Source organism: Furipterus horrens, unplaced genomic scaffold, assembly GCF_987537825.1.
Source record: "Furipterus horrens unplaced genomic scaffold, mFurHor1.1.pri manual_scaffold_6, whole genome shotgun sequence".
Classification (NCBI taxonomy): Eukaryota; Metazoa; Chordata; class Mammalia; order Chiroptera; family Furipteridae; genus Furipterus; species Furipterus horrens.
This window is the reverse complement of record NW_028327176.1, coordinates 125,206,220-125,226,251: the sequence shown is the minus strand read 5'-3', so window position 1 is coordinate 125,226,251 and position 20,032 is coordinate 125,206,220.

Genomic DNA, 20,032 nt, shown 5'->3' with positions numbered 1-20,032 from the left:
TTCCGCACCCCGGCAACCTCTGCCCCCACCCCTCAGACTCTGCAGCTTCCGCAGGAGTCAGGAGCCCACGCTTTGGCGGGGAGACGCCGAGGCCCGGCGGAGACTGGTCCACAGAAGGCAAGGAGGTGGGACACCTGGTAGCCTCTGCAGAGGGGAGGGGGAGGGTTGAAGGTGGGGTTTGGGGTGGGTACTATGACGTCGGACTGGAACGTGGGGGAGCTGGCGATGCAGCGTTCCGTAGTGGGAACGTGTGAGTAGAGTTGTTGAAGCGGGAAGGGTGAGAGGATTAGAGACGTCGGAGGATTTGCGGACTCGGGGAGAAGAAAGTCCTAGGAAAGTAAGTGAAGTGGCTGCAGCTGGGAGAGGGCCGGGAGGAGGGGAGGTTGGCGGACAGGTGCGGGATTGGGGAAGGAGCTGGGGGCGGGTTTTATTGGTTAGGATCTAGAAGAGACGGAAGGTAGCGAATTGCTGGAGGATGTAGAGAAGGGCTTGGGCGGTACTTTAAAACCTCAGAGGCCCTTGAAGACAAGACCTAGAAGGGCAAGGAGGGTGTGAGGCTTTTGGTAGCTTTGGGAGAGCAAATAAGAGATTCAGACTACGGTTAATGTAGAAAGATTCTTAAAATTTTACACGTTTTTCAGGGATAGGGTGAGAGGAGGAAAGAGGATTGGCATGAAGTGTGCCTTCTTGGCTTATGGGCGTTGGCATGGGTGCTTAGATAGTTTGTGTTTTACGTTGAGAGGGCCAAGGTGAGTGTTTAAACGTTGTGAAGACAACGGGTCCAATTTACCTGCGTTTAAATCCCTCTCATTCACTTTGTAGCCTTGGGCAAATTGCTAACGTCAACCAGTGACAGATGACTGGGTAGTAACACATTGGTAGCATAATATTTTTTTTTTCCATTTGGGAGTGGAAATAGTAGATATTGTTGTGAAGATTAATTTTTCAAGATGTTCGTACCTGTAATTGGCCTCAAGAAAGAAACGGGTGGTTTTGTTAAAGTGGATTTGTTACTGGAATTTGGTTTGTGTGAGCTATTTGATGGGGCTGCACTGACTGGCTATTTTCATAATCTTTTCATTATGAACCTCTCCTCCCCCCAAAAGCCTGAAGAAAGTTTTGGTTATTATCCCTAGGGAAATACAGTTGGGCACAAACATATTTATTGCTATTGTTTACCTTCAGGAGCAGGTTAAAAACGGGTTACATATCTCTTTGGAATCAAAATTTATAATTTAAATGATTTTTTTCTTTCTTTTTTTCTATTTTTTTTGCAGTACTGGACTTACATATATTTGAAAAGCAGTAAAACTGAAAAAAAGGTATGGTTCAAAGATTTCTCTCAGCGTGATTGTTATTTTAATCTGCATTTTTTTGAGGTCGTAATCTCAAATTTGAATTTTATGTTAGTTTTCTAAATATTTCACTTTGGGATTTTGTGGCACATTGATTTCACTTGCTGTTAGCCAGAATGCCAAGAAGCAATAACATGTTTACTTGTATATTTATCCAAATACGTAATAAGAAATAATAGTTTGTTTTGATTTTCTAAGTTGGGAAAGTATTATTTCAAATATGAAAAAGTGTTGGGTTGGCCAAAAAGTTTCTTTGGTTTTTTCTGTAAGACGGCTCTAGTAGCACTTAGTTGCCTTAACATTATTCAGAACAATTTTGTTAGATTGTATTGTGACAGCTGTCATATCAGTGTGCATTTTTTTAAAAAATTTAATCAAAATTGGTGAATTTTTGTGTAGCCATGTTAATGTTGAAGATGGAAGAAAATAAGCAGTATTTTCAACATATTATGTTTTATAATTTCAAGAAAGGTAAAAATGCAGCTGAAATGAAAAATAAAGATTTGTGCAGTGTAGGGAGAAGGTGCTGTGACTGATCGAATTGTCAAAAGTGGTTTTGTGCTGGAGAGTTCTCCATGGTCAGGTAGACCAGTTGAAGTTGACAGTGATCAAATAGAGACATTAACTGAGACATTAACTGAGAACAATCAACCTTATACCATGTGGGAGATAGCTAACATACTCAAAATATACAAACCAATAAAGTTATTGGTGAAAATTAAAAATATGTCTCTTTATGGGAAAAACTAAATGGACTTTTGGCCAGCCCAACAATTGGTGGCTTTGGAAGACAGATTTTTTTTTTTTTTTTTTTGGCGGAGGTGGGGGGTCAAGAGTTACATCTCTTTTAAACAATCATGGAACTATAATTTTATAAGACACAGTAAAAGTCCAGTATGAGAAAGATGCTTCCTTTTATACTGGTTCTTCTCCTGCCTATCATTTTTCATCTCCTTAATGAGATCCTCCTCCTCTACCCACCTTTTAATTATTCTGTTTCCTTATAATTCAGTCTTCTGCTTTCTCTTCACTCTGTGTTCTTTTCTTAGCTGAGTCACCCAATTTTGGAAGCCCCAAACTTTGGAACTCGTTTAGGTTCTGCTCTTTTCTTATATTCCACATATAAATCCATCACCAATGGTCCAATTTATTTTACTTGATAAACACTTCTGGATCAATTCTGCATTCTGTCTCTAGTTAGCCTAACATTTCAGACCACTATTACTTGGCACTTAATTTCAAGACCAGCTGGTCTTCGTCTTTCAGCCTTTTGCCTTCCAATTCTTGGGTTAGAGATGAAGCAAGACCCTTTGTTTTGAACCAACTTGTTATTATAACATAAAGAACTTCCTTGTAATGATTTCTTCCACTTATTATTACTTTACCACTACCTCTCAGCCGGAGCACTCATTCTAAACCCGCATTGTTCAATAGAAATATAATATGAGCCATAGACATGATTTAACATATTTTCAATTGCCATTAAAGGAAATACAGATAAAATTAATTTCAATATATTTTATTTAACCCAGAATATCCGAAATGCTCTTTCAACATATGACACATGTAAAAAAGATTATTAAAGAGATATTTTGTGTTTATTTTTTATGTAGAGTTTTCAAAATCCCACGTCTATTTCACACAGCATATCTCACTTCTGACAAACTACATTTCAAGTGCTCAGTAGCCACTATAATGGACAGTACAGTTGTAAAATATCCGTACTTGGATTATATGCCCATCGTGTGTGTCGGGGAGCAAACCAGTGCTTGTTCTCAGCAGACTTGGCAAACAGCAAGCCATCTACCATCTGCAGGTACTGGCAAAAGGGCTCCCGCACCTGTGGGACTCACTGCAGATACAATCACACGAGCCCCTCTGCTGCAGGTGGTGGTACTGTGGGCTATGTGCCCAACACTGCCCTCCAGGGCTTCCACAGTCCTCACTCTCCTCCAAACCTCACTGCACGTATTGTGGAAACTAACTTACATGAGCCTGGGAAACATGAAAAGAGAACATTGGTATTTAGAGACCGAAATTCCTCTAGCATGGCTGAAGAAAAGGCTTGCCCAAGTGTAGTGAATAATCCAGGAGGCAACGACTCCCAGAGCAGCCTGGAGATGAAGCTGCATTCCTACCTGGATGCAGTCAGGAGTGGCATTGATTACTTAGAAGCCAACAGTTTCATGCCTTTTACTTTTGTACATTTTGCTTCCTCTTACTGAAATAGGGTCTTCCCTCACCACCTGCCTTCTTTTACTAACCTCATCTGTCCCACCCCCCTAAAACACAAACATACAACTCAAATCATACTTGTGCTTAATCTGCTAGTATATAAAGATTCATATTAGGCATTACTTCCTCTGGAAACCTTTCCAAATTCCCTTCTGTCCTCTAATCTTAGTTTTGAATTTACTTAGCCTCCTTCACTTTGTCATTAGTACCTATACTCTTGTGTTACCTTTTCCTCTTGGCTGGGAGTTTCTTAATAGTAGGGGATCACTGTGTCTTACTCATTTTTGTATCTCCAGCTCTCCAGTTCAGTAGGTGTTCAGTAAATACTTTACGAATGAACGCTCTCTAATGTTTTTATTTGACTGCCTAAAGTTGAGGAATATGTACTGTAATTAAGATGCCTTAATGTGGAAATAGGCGGTGGCAGCAAACTGGGCTTATTAAGAAATACATTGGGGATGTATTGGAGGTGTAGGTAGACATGCTTTGCCTCCTTGCATAACCATAAGAAGGATTACAACTGACCTCAAAACAAAAACCAGAACTGCCAGAAAATTGAACTGCATAAAAGTCTGATACCACGTATTTAGAGAAGAAGTATCTAGACAGGTAGGAGAGGCAGAGACGGGGAGCTGGGGTAGAGAGGACACACAGTGATGGTGGTGAGGTTATGGCAAGGCAGTAGCGGCAGGTGGCAGAATGGGCAGTCCCACATTCACGTGTGGCAGACAGCCTGGAGGAACACATGGGGAGAGATCCGAGCCCCAGGTCAGATTGTACAGTCCAGGGTTCCAGCACAGAGAAAATAAAGCCTCATAGGTTCTGGCTGTGAAACCCAGTGGAGTTTTGGGTAGCAGAAGAAACTGCCCATCTCTCAGGAGAGTTCATTTAGAGGGCCTGCAAGTCATAGAGTGTGCACAAAACCCACCGCTTCAGGAACCACTGCCACAGCAACAGCTAGAGGAACAAGTGTCACATACAAGAAGTGGGTGAAGTGACCTGGAAGCGGGGTGAGTGCTGAGCAAGTGGCATTGTTCTCTCTGACCTCTCCCGAAATACAGAGCCACAAAGCAATGAAACAGGTTGCCCCACCCTAGCGAATACCTAAGGCTCCGCCTCTTACAACGTAAGAGTTGCGCCAAGATTGGGAGGCAAAGCAGCTTTACCTAATACACAGAAACAAACACATGGAGGCTGCCAAATTGAGACAAAGAAATATGATGTAAATGAAAGAACAGATCAAAACTCCAGAAAAAGAACTAAGTGAAATGGAGGTAGCCAACCTATCAGATGCGGAGCTCAAAACACTGGTGATAAAGATACTCAGAGAACTCATTGAGTATTTAACACATAAGGGAAGAGGTGAAGGCTACCTAAGTGAAATAAAGAAAAACCCACAGGGAACCAATAGTGAAGGGAAGGAAGCCAGGGTTCAAATCATTATTTGGAACATAAGGAAGAAATAAATAGTCAATGAGTACAGAATGAAGAAACAAGAATTTTTTTTTTAAATGAGAGAATAAGAAGACTCTGGGATATCTCCAAAAGTGCCAACGTCCAAATCATAGGGATGCCAGAAGGAGAAGAGGAAGAACAAGAAATTGAAAATTCATTTGGAAAAATTATGAAAGAAGACTTCCCTAATTTGGTGACAAAAATAGACATACAAGTCCAGGAAGCACGTAGTCCCAAACAAATTCGACCCAGAGAGCACCACATCAAGACAAAGAGATAAAGAGAGAATCTTAAAAGCAGCAGGAGAAAAGTTACCTCCAAAGGAGTTCCCATAAGACTATCAGCTGATTTTTCAAAAGAAATTTTGCAAGCATGGAGGGGCTGGCAAGAAGTATTCAAAGTGGTGAAAAGCAAGGACCTACAGCCAAGACTACTGTATCCAACAAAACTATCATTTAGAACATTTAGAATAGAATAGCAGATAAAGTGCTTCCCAGACAAGGTAAAGCTAAAGGAGTTCATCATCACCAAGCCCGTATTATATGAAATGTTAAAAGGACTTAAGAAAAAGAAGATCAAAGCTATGAACATTAAAATGACAACAAACTCACAACTATCAACTGAATCTAAGAAACAAAAACTAAGCAAACAGGAACAGAATCATAGATACGGAAATCATATGGTGAGTTATCAGCAGGGAGGGGGAAGGGAGAGAATGTGAGGAGAGATGCAGGAATTAAATAGCATAATTGATAGGTACAAATAGACAGGGGGATGTTTAGAATAGTATAGGAAATAGGGAAGCCAAAGAACTCATATGCACGACCCATGGACTGAACTGGAGGGAAGGGGGATACCAGGCAGTGGGGGGCAAGGCGGGAAAAATCAAGACAACTAATAGCATAATCAATAAAATATACTTAAAAAAAAAAAGATGCCTTAATTTGACCCATTGATTCAAAATGCTGTTTAAGAGAAGCTTGATTATGCCTTAAATTTTAAGTCTAGCATTTACTGTGATCTGACCAAGAGTCTATGAAACCACACTTAAAATCTAAGCATAGTTTGATTTTTTTTTTTTTTTAAGCAAGAGTAGGTGTCATAAATAAATGTACGATGAGGAAATGTTTTAGGAATATCCTGGAACAAATAAGTACAGGAATGGAAAATGTTATTTCTAACCATTATCTCCTCTGTAGGAGAAAAGCAGTTGCAGTTTTATGACAGCAATATTGTTTTTACCTTTATCTATCTTCAGTTATTTTTCTTTTGAGGAGAGAGAACTCCTTATTTATATTTTTCTTTCTTAGTTTACTTTTATAATACTCACCTAGTTGCCCATTGTGTGAGTTCTTTTGTTGGCAGCAGAGGTAGCCAGGCAGCAATGTTTTATATGAAGAAGCTGAACATAGGGAAATAACAGGAACAGTTATTTGGTTTTATACAGTTATTTTTTTAAAACTAACAACCTTTTAAAGTCACATAAACCAGAAGATCATTATGATATTCCGTATACACGGACTCTATATTTTAGCTTTACATTCTGAGTTATTTGAAATTGTATAAAGGAGGCATTCTGGTTCTAAAGGAGCTTAATCTTTTTTTCTTTTTGAGCTGTTTTGTGTGACCCATACTGTTTGGGACTTTTTTTAGGAAGAATGTTTTTTGTTTTTTTTGTTTTTTATGAAAACGTCAGCTGTTAGACTTGATGTTTTCTAGCATTGCCATAATAAAACTCTTGGCCATTTTTAGAAAATAAACAATTCTTAGGAATTAAAATTGGGCAAGACTTACAGTTTTTCTTTTTCACTTTTATCTAGTTACTCCTGTACAAGTAGGGGAAACAGAGGAACGACTCTTAACTGCTTCTTTCGTGGTCACAAAGAATTAGTTTAAATTAGCTGGAGAACTATACATGAAATATAAAGTTTTATTAATCCAGGTAACTTTTTTCTTTTTAAGAAAAAATAATTCTACTTAGTTACTATATTGTGACTAGTTTATATTAATCAAATTATTGTTGTAAATTCAGGTGAAATTTATTTGTCTGAAGTCCTGTTAGGGCATCTAAGTTATTTAAAATTAACCCAGTAATAATATTACATCTTTACTATGATAATAGTTGTGAGCAAAACTTTTTGATTTGTCAGCTTTTCTCTTAGGAATTTTAGAGATTTAGGTAAGCCTTATGCAATTTTTTGAAAGAGGGAAGATTTAACATTAAAACGGAAAGGCAAATTTATATAATGAAATATTAATATTCCATTTGAAATAGCATTACAGAATAATCACTTATTCTTCAAAAAATTAATAAGTGGTGGTATGGTTACCATGGTGAATTAGAAAAGATTTCTATTCTCATGGGTCTTATATTTAGTGGGAGAGGCAATACATATAAGATTATTTCCTATAGTAACAAGGTCTATGAAGAAAATAAAACAGTAATAAGATAGAGTGACTGGGCTCACTTTAATGGAATTGTTATGGGAGCCATCTTTGGGAGGGTGCTGGTTGTGCTATGACCAGGATAAAGAGAAGGACTTCTCTTTGTGATGTTCTAAGGCAAAAGCATTTTAGGTAAACAGTGCAGCAAGTACAAAGTCTCTGAGTTGGTGACAAGATCCGCATGCTTGAGGCACAAAAGAAAGCCACTTTGCCTGAAAAAGCAGATGATGGGAAGAGTTGCGTGAGATAAGGATGAAGAAGTAGGCAAGAAGGGCTAGTACTTGTAGGAGTTTTCAGGTTCAGTTAAGGAGTATGATGGCTGTAGGAAGCCATTGAAGGGTATTAATTAGGAGAGCTGTGCTAATTGAACTTTGTGCCAAGTAGTTTTTTCTGACTGGGGAAGCATGGGTGAAAGCAGAGTATCGATTAGGAGCCTGTTGCAGAAGTTCAAGCGAGAAAATGATCAAATTTGGAATATATTTGGTGATTAAACCACCTGGTTTTACAAATGGTTTGGATGTAGAATGTGAGCTTAAGAAGGAATCCGGAATGATCCTTAGAATGCAACATGAGTCATTTAGTAGATCAAGGTGTCGTTTAATGAGATCAGAAAAATAGGAAATAGTGGGGGTAGAAGGGGGACAGATCATGATTTTGGTTTTGGACATACAAGTGTGAAATGATCTTTAGATAAAGTTGTCAGATAGGAAAGTGGATCTGAAAATCTGGAAGTCAGGGTAAAAGAAGTCTAGACGACATCACCTAAGGAGGATAGGTATAGCGTACCAATATATGATGCCTGTGTGTTCCAACATTAAGAGATCAAGAGTAGGAGGCATATTTAACAAAGGAGACTGAGAGGAGACAACCGTAGGTAGTAAGCAAACAAGGAAAACAGATGGGTATGGAAGCTAAATAAGAGAGTGTTTTAGGAAGGGAGAAATGATTCGTTGTGTCAAATGCTGTTGTGAGGTCAAGCTCAAATAGGACAGTAAATTGGCTATTGCATTTAGTCAAGATGAACATCATTGTCTATTTTGATAAAAGCTATTTCAGTGGGGACGGCAGCCTGACTAGTGTGGATTCAGAAGAAAATAGGTGCAAAAGAAGTAGAGATATTCTAGATTAGAGATTATTCTTAAAATTTTTTACTTGAAAATTGGAGAAAAATTGGGCTGTAAATGCAGTAACACGTGCAATCAAGCGATTTAGAGCCTCTGTGTTGATAGGAATGATCCTATAGAGAGGACACAATTGCAGGAGCAAAATTTTTGAGATGAGGAGAAGGTGTGGGGAAGACCGGTGAAAGATTTAGCTCTAAAGAAAAAAAGTAGAAATGCTTCTTCAGTTTTATCAAGGAGAGAGCAGGTAGCTTCAAAGATGAGGTAATTCTCATTGTTGACAGTGAAATATTGAATAGGTTACTGAATTAAGATTTGGAGAATTTGTAGTCTATTTAAAGTTTTAGTAACTTAGTTCTGAGATCTTAGATAAATTGTGATCTTGGGTAAGTTGCTTTGCTTTTGTGAGCCTTAGTTTCCTTAATCTGTGTGAAGAAAGGAGTGGTTCCCTAGGGTTCCTTCCAGTGCTAAATTGTTATGTTACCATATTAAGCTCTTATACTTTGTTTTTTTAATACTTCATAAGGAAAATTAATAGTTATCATCCTAATAGGTGTCTTACCTTTTTTTATCTCTTTCTTTTTTGGTCTAACATTTCATGTCTTTTCTTAACTTTTGTTTGACTATTTGCTTGTTTAAACTTTTTCTGACAGCATTGTCAGCCAGACAACCATGTTTTTATAGGGAATAAAGACCAAGTTTTTAAAAGTGATTTTTCATAAGTGTCTTAAGTTTCTATTGTCTAGGAAGGCCTAAATCTTTGGGTTGGTGGGTTTTCTAAGGGACACTTGTTTGTTGTCTTGAAGAGTTGTAACGGAGTACAGGATGATACCAAGTATATGTAGGTTAGAAATATCTGTCTTATTTTAAAATAGATCCTAAGGAAACAGAAGCTTGGCAAAGGTAAAAAAGTATTGTCTACTGTTCCTGGCACTATTCTTGAATTTATCACTATTAAGAGAGTGTTCTCATGTATTTGGTTGGCCCAAAAGTCCATTTAGTTTTTTTCTGTAAAATAAAAGACAGATTTTTCATTTTCACCAATAACTTCATTGATTTGGGTATTTTGAGTATGTCGGCTCTCTCCCACTATTGGCTTCTAACAGTAGAGGCCAGAGATGCTGCTAAACATCTTCCAATGCATAAGGCAGTCCCACAGCAAAGAATTATTTGGCCAAAATATGAATAAGTACCAGGAAAGTTTGCAGACCATTTTTGACAAGTTTGATCAGTCAATACACTGCACAAATCTTTTATTGCATTTTACTTGTGTTTTTACCTTTCTTGAACTACTAAAGCATAATATGCTGAAAACGCATGTTTTCTCCCATCTTCAATATTAAAATGGGTACACAAAATATTCACCAACTTTGATTTTTTTTTTTTTTTAATTCACACTGCTACAACAGCCATCAATACTATCTAACAAAATTGTTCCAAATGAAGTTAAAGACGACTAAGCACTACTGGAGCCATCTTACAGAAAAAAAAGCAAATGAATTTTTTGGCCAACCCAATAATTGGTTTAATTTAGAATAGGAAATCATTGGTTTCCAAATATATATGTATATATTTATGAAGATATATATATCTTAAAGAGGAAGACCAGGTTGTAGATACAATGACTGGTAGAATTAAGTGAGGATAAGAAGGATGTTTTTTTCCTTTCAATCAGGAATAAAGGACAATTAGAAATTCTAAGGGAAAACCCCTGCCTAACCAACATGTACTTGATGACCATTTAAAATGAGGTGCTGAGGGAAGATGACGGAGGAGTGAGGGGAGGCTGCACTCTCAGGCTCCTGAGACCCGTCTGTAGTTTGGACTAATTGCAGACAGAACATCTCAGTGAGCAGCTGGACACTGGCAGGAGTTGAGCCTTGGCATTGCTGGATTAGAGAAAAAACATCTGGGAACAACCTGTTCAGTGAGGATAGCGGAGGAAAAGGGGACGAAACGGGATTCCTGATTGGGGTGGCTGCCTGAGCTGCAGCTGGAAGTACACAAAGGCTTTTTGATGACCACAGGCTACCCCAGAGAGGAGTCGGGAGGAGAGCGGATCTCTGCCCGCTGGCAGAGACGGGACGCGACCAGGCGGCATTGGCGCTGGAAGACGGGAGACAGCGTGCTGCTGAGCAAGTGAAATCGTAATTTTTCCTTTGTATTTTTCTCTTGTGAACTGTGGAGAGGGGGGGAAAGTTTGGGGGTGATAGGACATTCTTGAGGAGCGCAGGCGCAGAAGTGCGCGCGCCCACTCCCCAATCTTCCCCTTGGGTCGCGGGCGTGCATAGGGAAGTGCCCTCATTCACTGGCCCAGGTGCACAGGGCCGCGAATCCAGGTGCCCCTCGGACACACCCCAACAGACATAAGATCAGTGCCCCAACGGGCGCAGGGAGGGCCCACTGGATATGCAGAAGACTGTGCGCAGTCGCCCCTGGCCAGCTCGAGTGGGCGCCAGGCCCGAGTGCCAGGCCGGAGCGCAAAACATTTGCTCAGGCTCTGCTCGTGCCTGCCCAGGCAGGTTCGGGAACGGTGGGCGTCTGCCGGAATGGTGTGCGCCTGCGGCATTCCAAGACAAAGAGAGAATCCTAAAATCAGCAAATAACTTACAAAGGAGCTCCAATAAGGCTATCGACCGATTTCTCAACAGATACACTACAAGCCAGAAGGAAATGGTCAAAAATATTTCAAGCAATGAAAAACAGAGGCCTGCAACCAAGAATACTCTACCCAGCAAGGCTCTCATTCAAAATAGAAGGTGAAATAAGTGTCTCAGACAAAGGAAGACTAAAAGAATACATCTCCACCAAACCAGCATTGCAGGAGATGCTAAAGGAAATATTCTAAGAAAAGGGAAGAGAAAAAACAAAAATAGAGTAGAGGAACAGAGGTACAAAAGGAAATGAATAAATACATGTCAATAACAACCTTAAATGTAAATGGATTAAATGCTCCAATTAAAAGACATAGGGTAATGGAATGGATAAGAAAACAGGACCCACATATTTGCTGTCTACAAGAAACATACCTCAAAACAAAAGATTTACATAGACTGAAAGTAAAGGGATATAAAAAAATATTCCAAGCAAACGGACCTGAAAAAAAAGCTGGGGTACCAGTCCTCATATCAGACAAAACGGATTTCAAAGCAAGGGCAATAAAAAGAGACAAAGAAGGACATTTCATAATACTTAAAGGAACAATCCATCAAGAAGATATAACACTGATAGACATATATGCACCCAACATAGGAGCACCCAAATACATAAAGAAAATACTAGAAGACCACAAGAGAGATATTAACAACAACACACTCATAGTAGGGGACTTCAACACTCCATTATCAACAATAGACAGATCATCCCAGCAAAGAAACACCAAGGATATACAGGCATTGAACAACACACTAAACCACATGGACTTAACTGATATATATAGAACTTTTCACCCTAAAGAAGCAAAATATACATTTTTTTCAAAGGCACATGGGACATTTTCAAAGATAGACCACATAATAGGACACAAAACAAGCCTCAACAAATTCAAGAAAATTGAAATCATATCAAGCGTCTTTTCAGACCACAATGCCTTGAAACTAAAAATCAACCTCAGAGAAAAAAATCAAAGACACCCAAACTCATGGAGAATGAATAACACACTATTAAATAATGAATGGGTTAACAATGACATCAAAGAGGAAATCTAGAAATTTTTAGAAACTAATGACAACACACAACAACCCAAAACCTATGGGACACAGCAATAGCAGTCCTAAGAGGGAAGTTCATAGCAATACAGGCATATCTGAAAAGGATAGAAGAATCTCAAATAAAATATCTAATCCTAAAGCTACAAGAACTAGAACAACAACAACAAACAAAGCTTAGGGCAAGACGAAGAAAGGAAATCATCAATATCAAAGCAGAATTAAACGACATAGAGACTAAACAAACAATCCAAAAAATCAACAAAACTAGGAGCTGGTTCTTTGAAAAAATAAACAAAATCGACAAGCCTCTAGCCAGGCTCATCAAGAAAAAAAAGAGAGAAGACCCAAATAAACAAAATCAGAAATTAAAGAGGAGAAATCATGATTGATTCCTCAGAAATACAAACAATTGTAAGAAATTACTACAAACAACTGTATGGCAAGAAATTTGACAACCTAGAAGAAATGGACAAATTTCTAGAAACATATAACCTTCCAAAATTGAATCAAGAGGAAGTAGAAAGTCTCAACAGACCAATAACAAAGAAGGAAATTGAAACAGTAATCAGAAATCTCCCTGCACACCAAAGCCCTGGACCGGATGGCTTCACAGGTGAATTTTACAAAACATTTAGGGAAGAACTAACTTAGACCCTCCTCAAACTATTCCAAAAAATCCAAGAAGAGGGAGAAATCCCAAACTCTTTCTATGAAGCCAGTATTATCCTAATCCCAAAACCAGGTCAAGACACCACAAAGAAAGAAAACTACAGGCCAATATCACTGATCAACATAGATGTTAAAATCCTCAATAAAATATTGGCAAACAGGATCCAGCAGTACATCAAAAAGATCATACACCACGATCAAGTGGGATTCATCCCAGGGATGCAAGGATGGTTTAATATTCGCAAATCAATAAATATAATACATCACCTAAACAAAATGAAAAACAAAAATCACGTGATCATATCTATAGATGCAGAAAAAGCATTTGATAAAGTACAACACCCATTTATGATGAAAACACTCAGCAAAATGGGAATAGAGGGAGTGTACCTTAACATAATTAAGGCTATATATGAGAAGCCGGAAGCCAACATCATACTCAATGGACAAAAACTGAAAGCATTCCTCCTGAAATCAGGAACTGGACAAGGCTGTCCACTCTCTCCACTTCTGTTCAACATAGTGTTGGAAGTCCTAGCCGCAGCAATCAGACAAGACAAAGAAATAAAAGGCATCCAAATTGAGAAAGAAGAAGTATTTGCAGATGACATGATAGTATACCTAGAAAACCCTATAAACTCCACTAAAAGACTATTTGATATAATAAGTGAATTTGGTAAAATAGCAGGGTACAAAATAAATATACAGAAATCTAAGGCATTTCTGTACACCAACAATAAAATATCGGAGACAGAGGCAAAAAAGAAAATACCATTCACTATAGCAACAAGAAAAAGAAAGTACCTAGGAATAAACTTAACCAAAGAGATAAAAGACCTGTACACTGAAAATTATGCAACAGTGAAGAAAGAAATTAAGAAAGATACAAGTAAATGGAAGCAAATACCATGTTCTTGGATGGGAAGAATCAACATCATCAAAATGGCCATACTACCCAAAGCAATTTACAGATTCAATGCAATCCCTATTAAAATACCAATGACATATTTCACTGACCTCAAACAAATACTCCAAAAATTCATATGGAACCAAAAAAGACCCCGAATAGCAAAAGCAATCTTGAAACAGAAGAACACAGCAGGAGGAATCACGATACCAGACATCAAACAATACTACAAAGCCACTGTGATCAAAACAGTCTGGTACTGGCATGAGAACAGACATATAGATCAGTGGAACAGAATAGAGAGCCCAGAAATAAACCCAGGCCTCTATGGTCAACTAATATTTGATAAAGGAGGAAGGACCATAAAATGGAGTGAGAAGAGCCTCTTTAACCAATGGTGCTGGGAGAACTGGACAGGGACGTGCAAAAAAATGAAACTAGACCACCAACTTACACCACACACAAGAATAAACTCAAGATGGATTAAAGACTTAAATGTAAGCTGTGACACCATAAAAGTCCTAGAGGAAAACATAGGCAGGAAAATTTCAGATATCCCACATAACAATATCTTCACGGATACATCTCCTAAGGTAAGAGAAATAAAGGAAAAAATAAACAAATGGGACTACATCAAACTAAAGAGTTTCTGCTCAGCAAAAGAAAATATCAGCAAGATGAAAAGGAAACCAACCATATGGGAAAACATATTTGCCAGTGATATCTCAGACAGGGGACTGACCTCCAAAATATATAAAGAGCTTATACGACTCAACATCAAGAAAACAACCAAATTTAAAAATGGGCAAAGGACCTGAACAAACACTTATCCGAAGAGGACATACAGAAGGTCCATAGGCACATGAAAAAAATGCTCAACATCATTGGCCATCAGAGAGATGCAAATAAAAACCAAAATGAGATACCACTTCACACCTGTCAGAATGGCCATCATCAACAAGTCAACAAAAAACAAGTGCTGGCGAGGATGTGGAGAAACCGGAACCCTACTGCATTGTTGGTGGGAATGCAGGCTAGTGCAGCCACTATGGAAAACAGTATGGAATTACCTCAAAAAACTAAAAATGGAACTGCCCTTTGAACCAGCGATTCCACTGCTAGGATTATACCTGAAAAATCCTAAAACTCTAATTCAAAAAAACTTATGCACCCCTATGTTCATAGCAGCCCTGTTTACAATAGCTAAGTGCTGGAAACAGCCTAAGTGCCCATCTGTAGATGAGTCGATCAAAAAACTGGTACATCTACACAATGGAATACTATATAGCAGAAAGAAGGAACTCCTGCTATTTGTGACAACATGGATGGAACTAGAGAGAACTATGCTTAGTGAAATAAGCCAGGCAAAGAAAGCAAAATATCATATGATATCACCTAATACAGGAGACTAAAGAACAACATAAACAAACGAACTAAATAGGACAAAGAGCAGAATAGCAGTCAATAGGGGGGAGGGGGAAGGGAGAGAAGGGGGATAAGGAAGGGAAGGGTTTAGTCAAGGAACGTGTATAAAGGACTCATGGACATGGACAATGGGGAGGGATATGATTGTGGGAGAAGGGATGGGCTGGGTGGGGGGAGCAATGGGGGAAAAATGAGACAACTGTAATTGAAAAACCAAAAAATAAAAGAAAATAAATAAAATAAAATGAGGTGCTAATTAAGTCCTTATCTTTCTTAGTCTCATATTGCTAATTCAAGAACTATATAAGCATAAAAATAGAAGCCATTAAAACAGTTGTCTCAGGGATCAGGACTTGGATATTGGGGTAGTGGATTTTTAAAAAATTAGGAATATATACATATCTTTGGGATGGGAAGAGTGCTGATGCATAAGAGATGGGTGGCAGGTAATGTTGTTTTGTGGATTCTTATCCTTTGCAATGAAAATTTAGGTGGCACCTTTGACTTAGATGGTTGAACAGCTTCTGCTTTAAATCTAATAATCCTCATCTCTACCATATAATCAACTTTTAATTATATTATTGGAATTAAAACTGAAAGACTTTGACAAGGAACATGAATCAGAATTTACCGAGTTATCTTGTACGTTTGAATTATAAATATAATTGTTGATATTTCTGAGTACTTATGTGTGACAATGATTGAATTATCCCTTTTAATTATTTCAACAATCCTCTAAAGAAATTATTATTCTTATTTTATACATGACAAAATTGAAATTCAAATTTAGATTGAGAAGTTAGGTGACTTCTCTAGATCACTTAGCTAGTAAGTGGTGGAGTCACTTAATTTCTCTAGTCTATCAGCCTTTTTTTCTAGGCGATTTTTAAATGTGTATTTTCTTTCATGACTGCAGGCCAATTTACATATTTCTTTTATTTTTATTTTTATTTATTTGTTTATTTATTTCTAAAATATTAGTGCTTGTCCTTGGAATTGCTGATTTCAGATCTAATATCTAATTGTAACAAAGAATGAGATTGATTACCAGGCACTAAATACAGCAGGAAATAAAATTAAAGTTTCTTTCCCTGCTTATTTAAAAAAAATTTTTTTCACTATGGAAAATTTCAAACAAATACAGAAGTAGAGATATTACAGTAGTGAAACTGCATGTCTCTGTCATCTACTTACTCAACTATTAACTCATGGCCAATTTTTATTTCATCTGCTTCCCTCTGCGTTATTTTGAGGCAAAATTCAGACATTACTTAATTTTATCTACAACTAAGGAATCTCTTTTAAAAATAAGCACAATATCATTATCTCAAGTAAAGCAATAGTAATTCCTTAATACCATTAAATGTCAATTCAAGGTTTAAATTTTTTCTATTATCTTACAGTTTTCTTTATTTTTAAAGGTTTTATTTATTTTTAGAGGGGAAAGGAGGAGAAATAAGGGGAGAGAAACATCGATGTGTAGTTGCCTTTCGCACGCCCTCACCTGGGGACCTGGCTTGCAACCCAGGCACGTGCCTTGACTGGGCATCGAACTGGCGACCTTTGGTTTGCAGGCTGGCGCTCAGTCCACTGAGTCACACCAGCCAGGGCATCTTTTCCATATTTTGTTTGCATTAGGATTGAAATAAGTTTCATAGGTTGTAATTGCTTGTTTCCCTTAAGACTTTGTTAATATATAGATAACTCCCCATCTTTTCTTTTTCTGCTTGCGTTAAAGGAAACCAGTTTTTCCTAATAGAATTTGCCACAGTCAGAATTTTGCTTCCTTGGACATCTGTCTCTTGTATTTTCTGTAAATTATCATTTACATTTATATATTTGATCAGAATCAGATTTAGGTTTTCTTGTAGGGGGAGCAGATTACTTCAGAGGTATCATTGTGTCCTATCTGGATGCACACAGTGTCTGCTTATTTCTGTTTTGTAGTGTTATCAGTCATTAGTGATGACTATCTAGCTTCATTATTTCATTAGTAGCTACAAAATGGCAATATTCTAATTCTGTCATTCTAAATTTTCTTTTTCATTTATTAGAATAATTCTGTAAAGAACTCCTTTGCATTAAGCTACTTCTGTTTTGTTATTTTGTGATACAGCTTATAACAATATAGGCAAGATACATGTTTGATTTTTTTCTCTTTATTATACCAATTGTCAGGTGAATAAGTTGGTTCCCTTCCAAAGATAACTACTTAGTTTTTTAAAGTATTATGTGACCTCATGGATGTAAACATATCTGCTATGTCTTAATCGTTTTCTGACATAATCCTTACTGATGGTGGAGCTTCATCTTTTGCTAGTATGAGTTCCTTCAGTTGGCTTCTGAGCCCTTTTGACACCCCATCTAGTGTCTGACAGCTTCCTCACTCTCTAGTATAAACACACTTACAGATTCGTAGACTCATCTTGTATGTGTCCTCCCCTAGATGTGGAATAAGATATTTCACTTGGAGCATTAGTTTCTTTTAAAGGGAAATAGTATTTAGATACTACATCTGGGTGCTCAGAATGTTGTTTGCAATTTATTTGTTCCTTGTTTTAGGATTTTTCAACAGACAGAGCTAGCAAATATTCTTGATATAAAATCCATCATAAATTCATACTTAACACTCCTAATTCAAAGTTTAGATTACTGAGTTTTAAAAACCCGTATTAGCTTATATTTGTTTCCTCCTATGTTGAAAAAATTGCACGTTTTTTGTTGGTAGGATGTATCTCACTAAGTATAGAAAGTCAGATCATCGAGTTTTAAAGTCATTTGAGCTGGTTCATCTGTGGTTTTGCCACAAACTGTATATCTATTTGTATATTGATTTGTTCGCTTTTATCTTATAGGAATTTCTTTTTTAAAATCTGATTTCTAAAAATTATAACTTCCATATTCAGTTCTACAGAAGTTACAGACAAAGAAATCTAGCTCCTATCCCTACCCCTAAACTCTGCTTCCTCTCTTCCTCTACAGCTGTTTGTTCAATCAGGTAACCAGCAGTACATGTGGCTTTTAAATTTTAAATTAATTAAAATTCAAATAAATTAAAAATGAGTTCCTTGGTCTCCCTTGCCACATTTTAAGTTCTCAACAGCTAAAAGTGGCCAGCTGCTATATTGGACCACACAGGTTATAGACCATTTCCATTCTTGCTGAAAGTTCTGTTGGTTAGCCCTGCGCTACAGAACCCTAGCTTTTTAAAATTAGGTATTTAACTTATTGTTTTACTTGTTAAAAATGTAAAGAAATAGTTGTGTATATTTATAACCCTTTTTCTTTGATAAATGGTAGTATATTATACATGCTTTCTCTGTCTTCTTTTTTTGTAATATATCCTGAAGATCACTCCAGACTACAGACAATATACACAGATAGCCCTTCATAATACTGTACTTCATTGTGTGGATATTTAGGTATATGTAGCCAGTTCTTTATTGACGGTCATTTTGATTGTTTTAGTCCTTAACTGCTACAGTAGTGCTGCAGTGAATAGTAGTAGTGCTGCCTTGTGTTGTGTCTTTTTTCATGTTACTAGAACCACTACAGTTTTAACACTAATTTCATCAATAGGATTTTCATTTCTTCTAATTATTAAAAAATATTCTAATTATAAAAATTAATTTTATTGTTTTAAAAATAAAAATAAATTAAGAGAGAAATAAAATCATCTAAAATTCATGTTGCCCGACAGACAGTATTTTGGTGTATATATACCGTTTACTTCGAAAATTTTTTTCAGTTCCTGAATTGAGATTAAACACTCAGTATTTTTTTAATGAATATATATAGTCGAGATCATATTGTGTATACCCATTTGAATTTTTTCTTTACTGTAATAGTATAAAGACTTTTCTTGTTAAGACTGACTTTTTGTAAACATTTCTAACAGCTGCATGATACTATGCTTGTATTGATTTTTACAATGTTGTTCTTAATTATTACACAATGATTAGACATTCAGGTTACTTTTTTGTTTTATTTTAATATTCTGCATTAAACACATGCGTATAACTTCTCTCCCATTTTTAGGGCTATTATTTTGGTATCCAGTAATAGAATTATTAGATCAAAGATTAAAAGCATAATTAAAATTTTAATTTATCTTGCCAGTGATTTTTCAAAAAATGCTGTGGCTCTTCTTGAGAGTTATTATGGCAGCATGGAGTGTTGTTTCGAAAAGTCTTTAATAATTTGATAGGTTTAAAAATGGTATTAAAGTTGAATTTTGTTTCTTAAGATTTTATTTATTTTTAGAGAGAGCTTAAGGGAGTAAGAAAGAGAGGGGTGGAAACATCAATGTGTGGTTGCCTCTTGAGTTCCCCCCACCAGGGACCTGGCCAACAACCCAGGCATGTTCCCTGACTGGGAATCGAACCAGTAACCCTTTGATTCCCTGGCCGGTGTTCAGTCCACTGAGCCACACTAGCCAGGGCTGAGGTTGAATGTTTTTATGTGCCTATTATTTGTATTGCCTGCTACAGGTCTTAACATATAAATATTTCACCATTTAATTTTTGGCCTCCTATTTTTCTTATGGGGTGGAATGGGTTATTTATGTGTTAAGGATGGTAACCATTTTCCTGTTGTGTTGCAAGTGTTTTTCATCAAGTGTTTTAATTTGATTAACATTTACATACTTTAGTTTTACATTTTTATGTAGTCAATCTTAGATCTATTTTTCCTTGTTCTTATTAGCAGGCT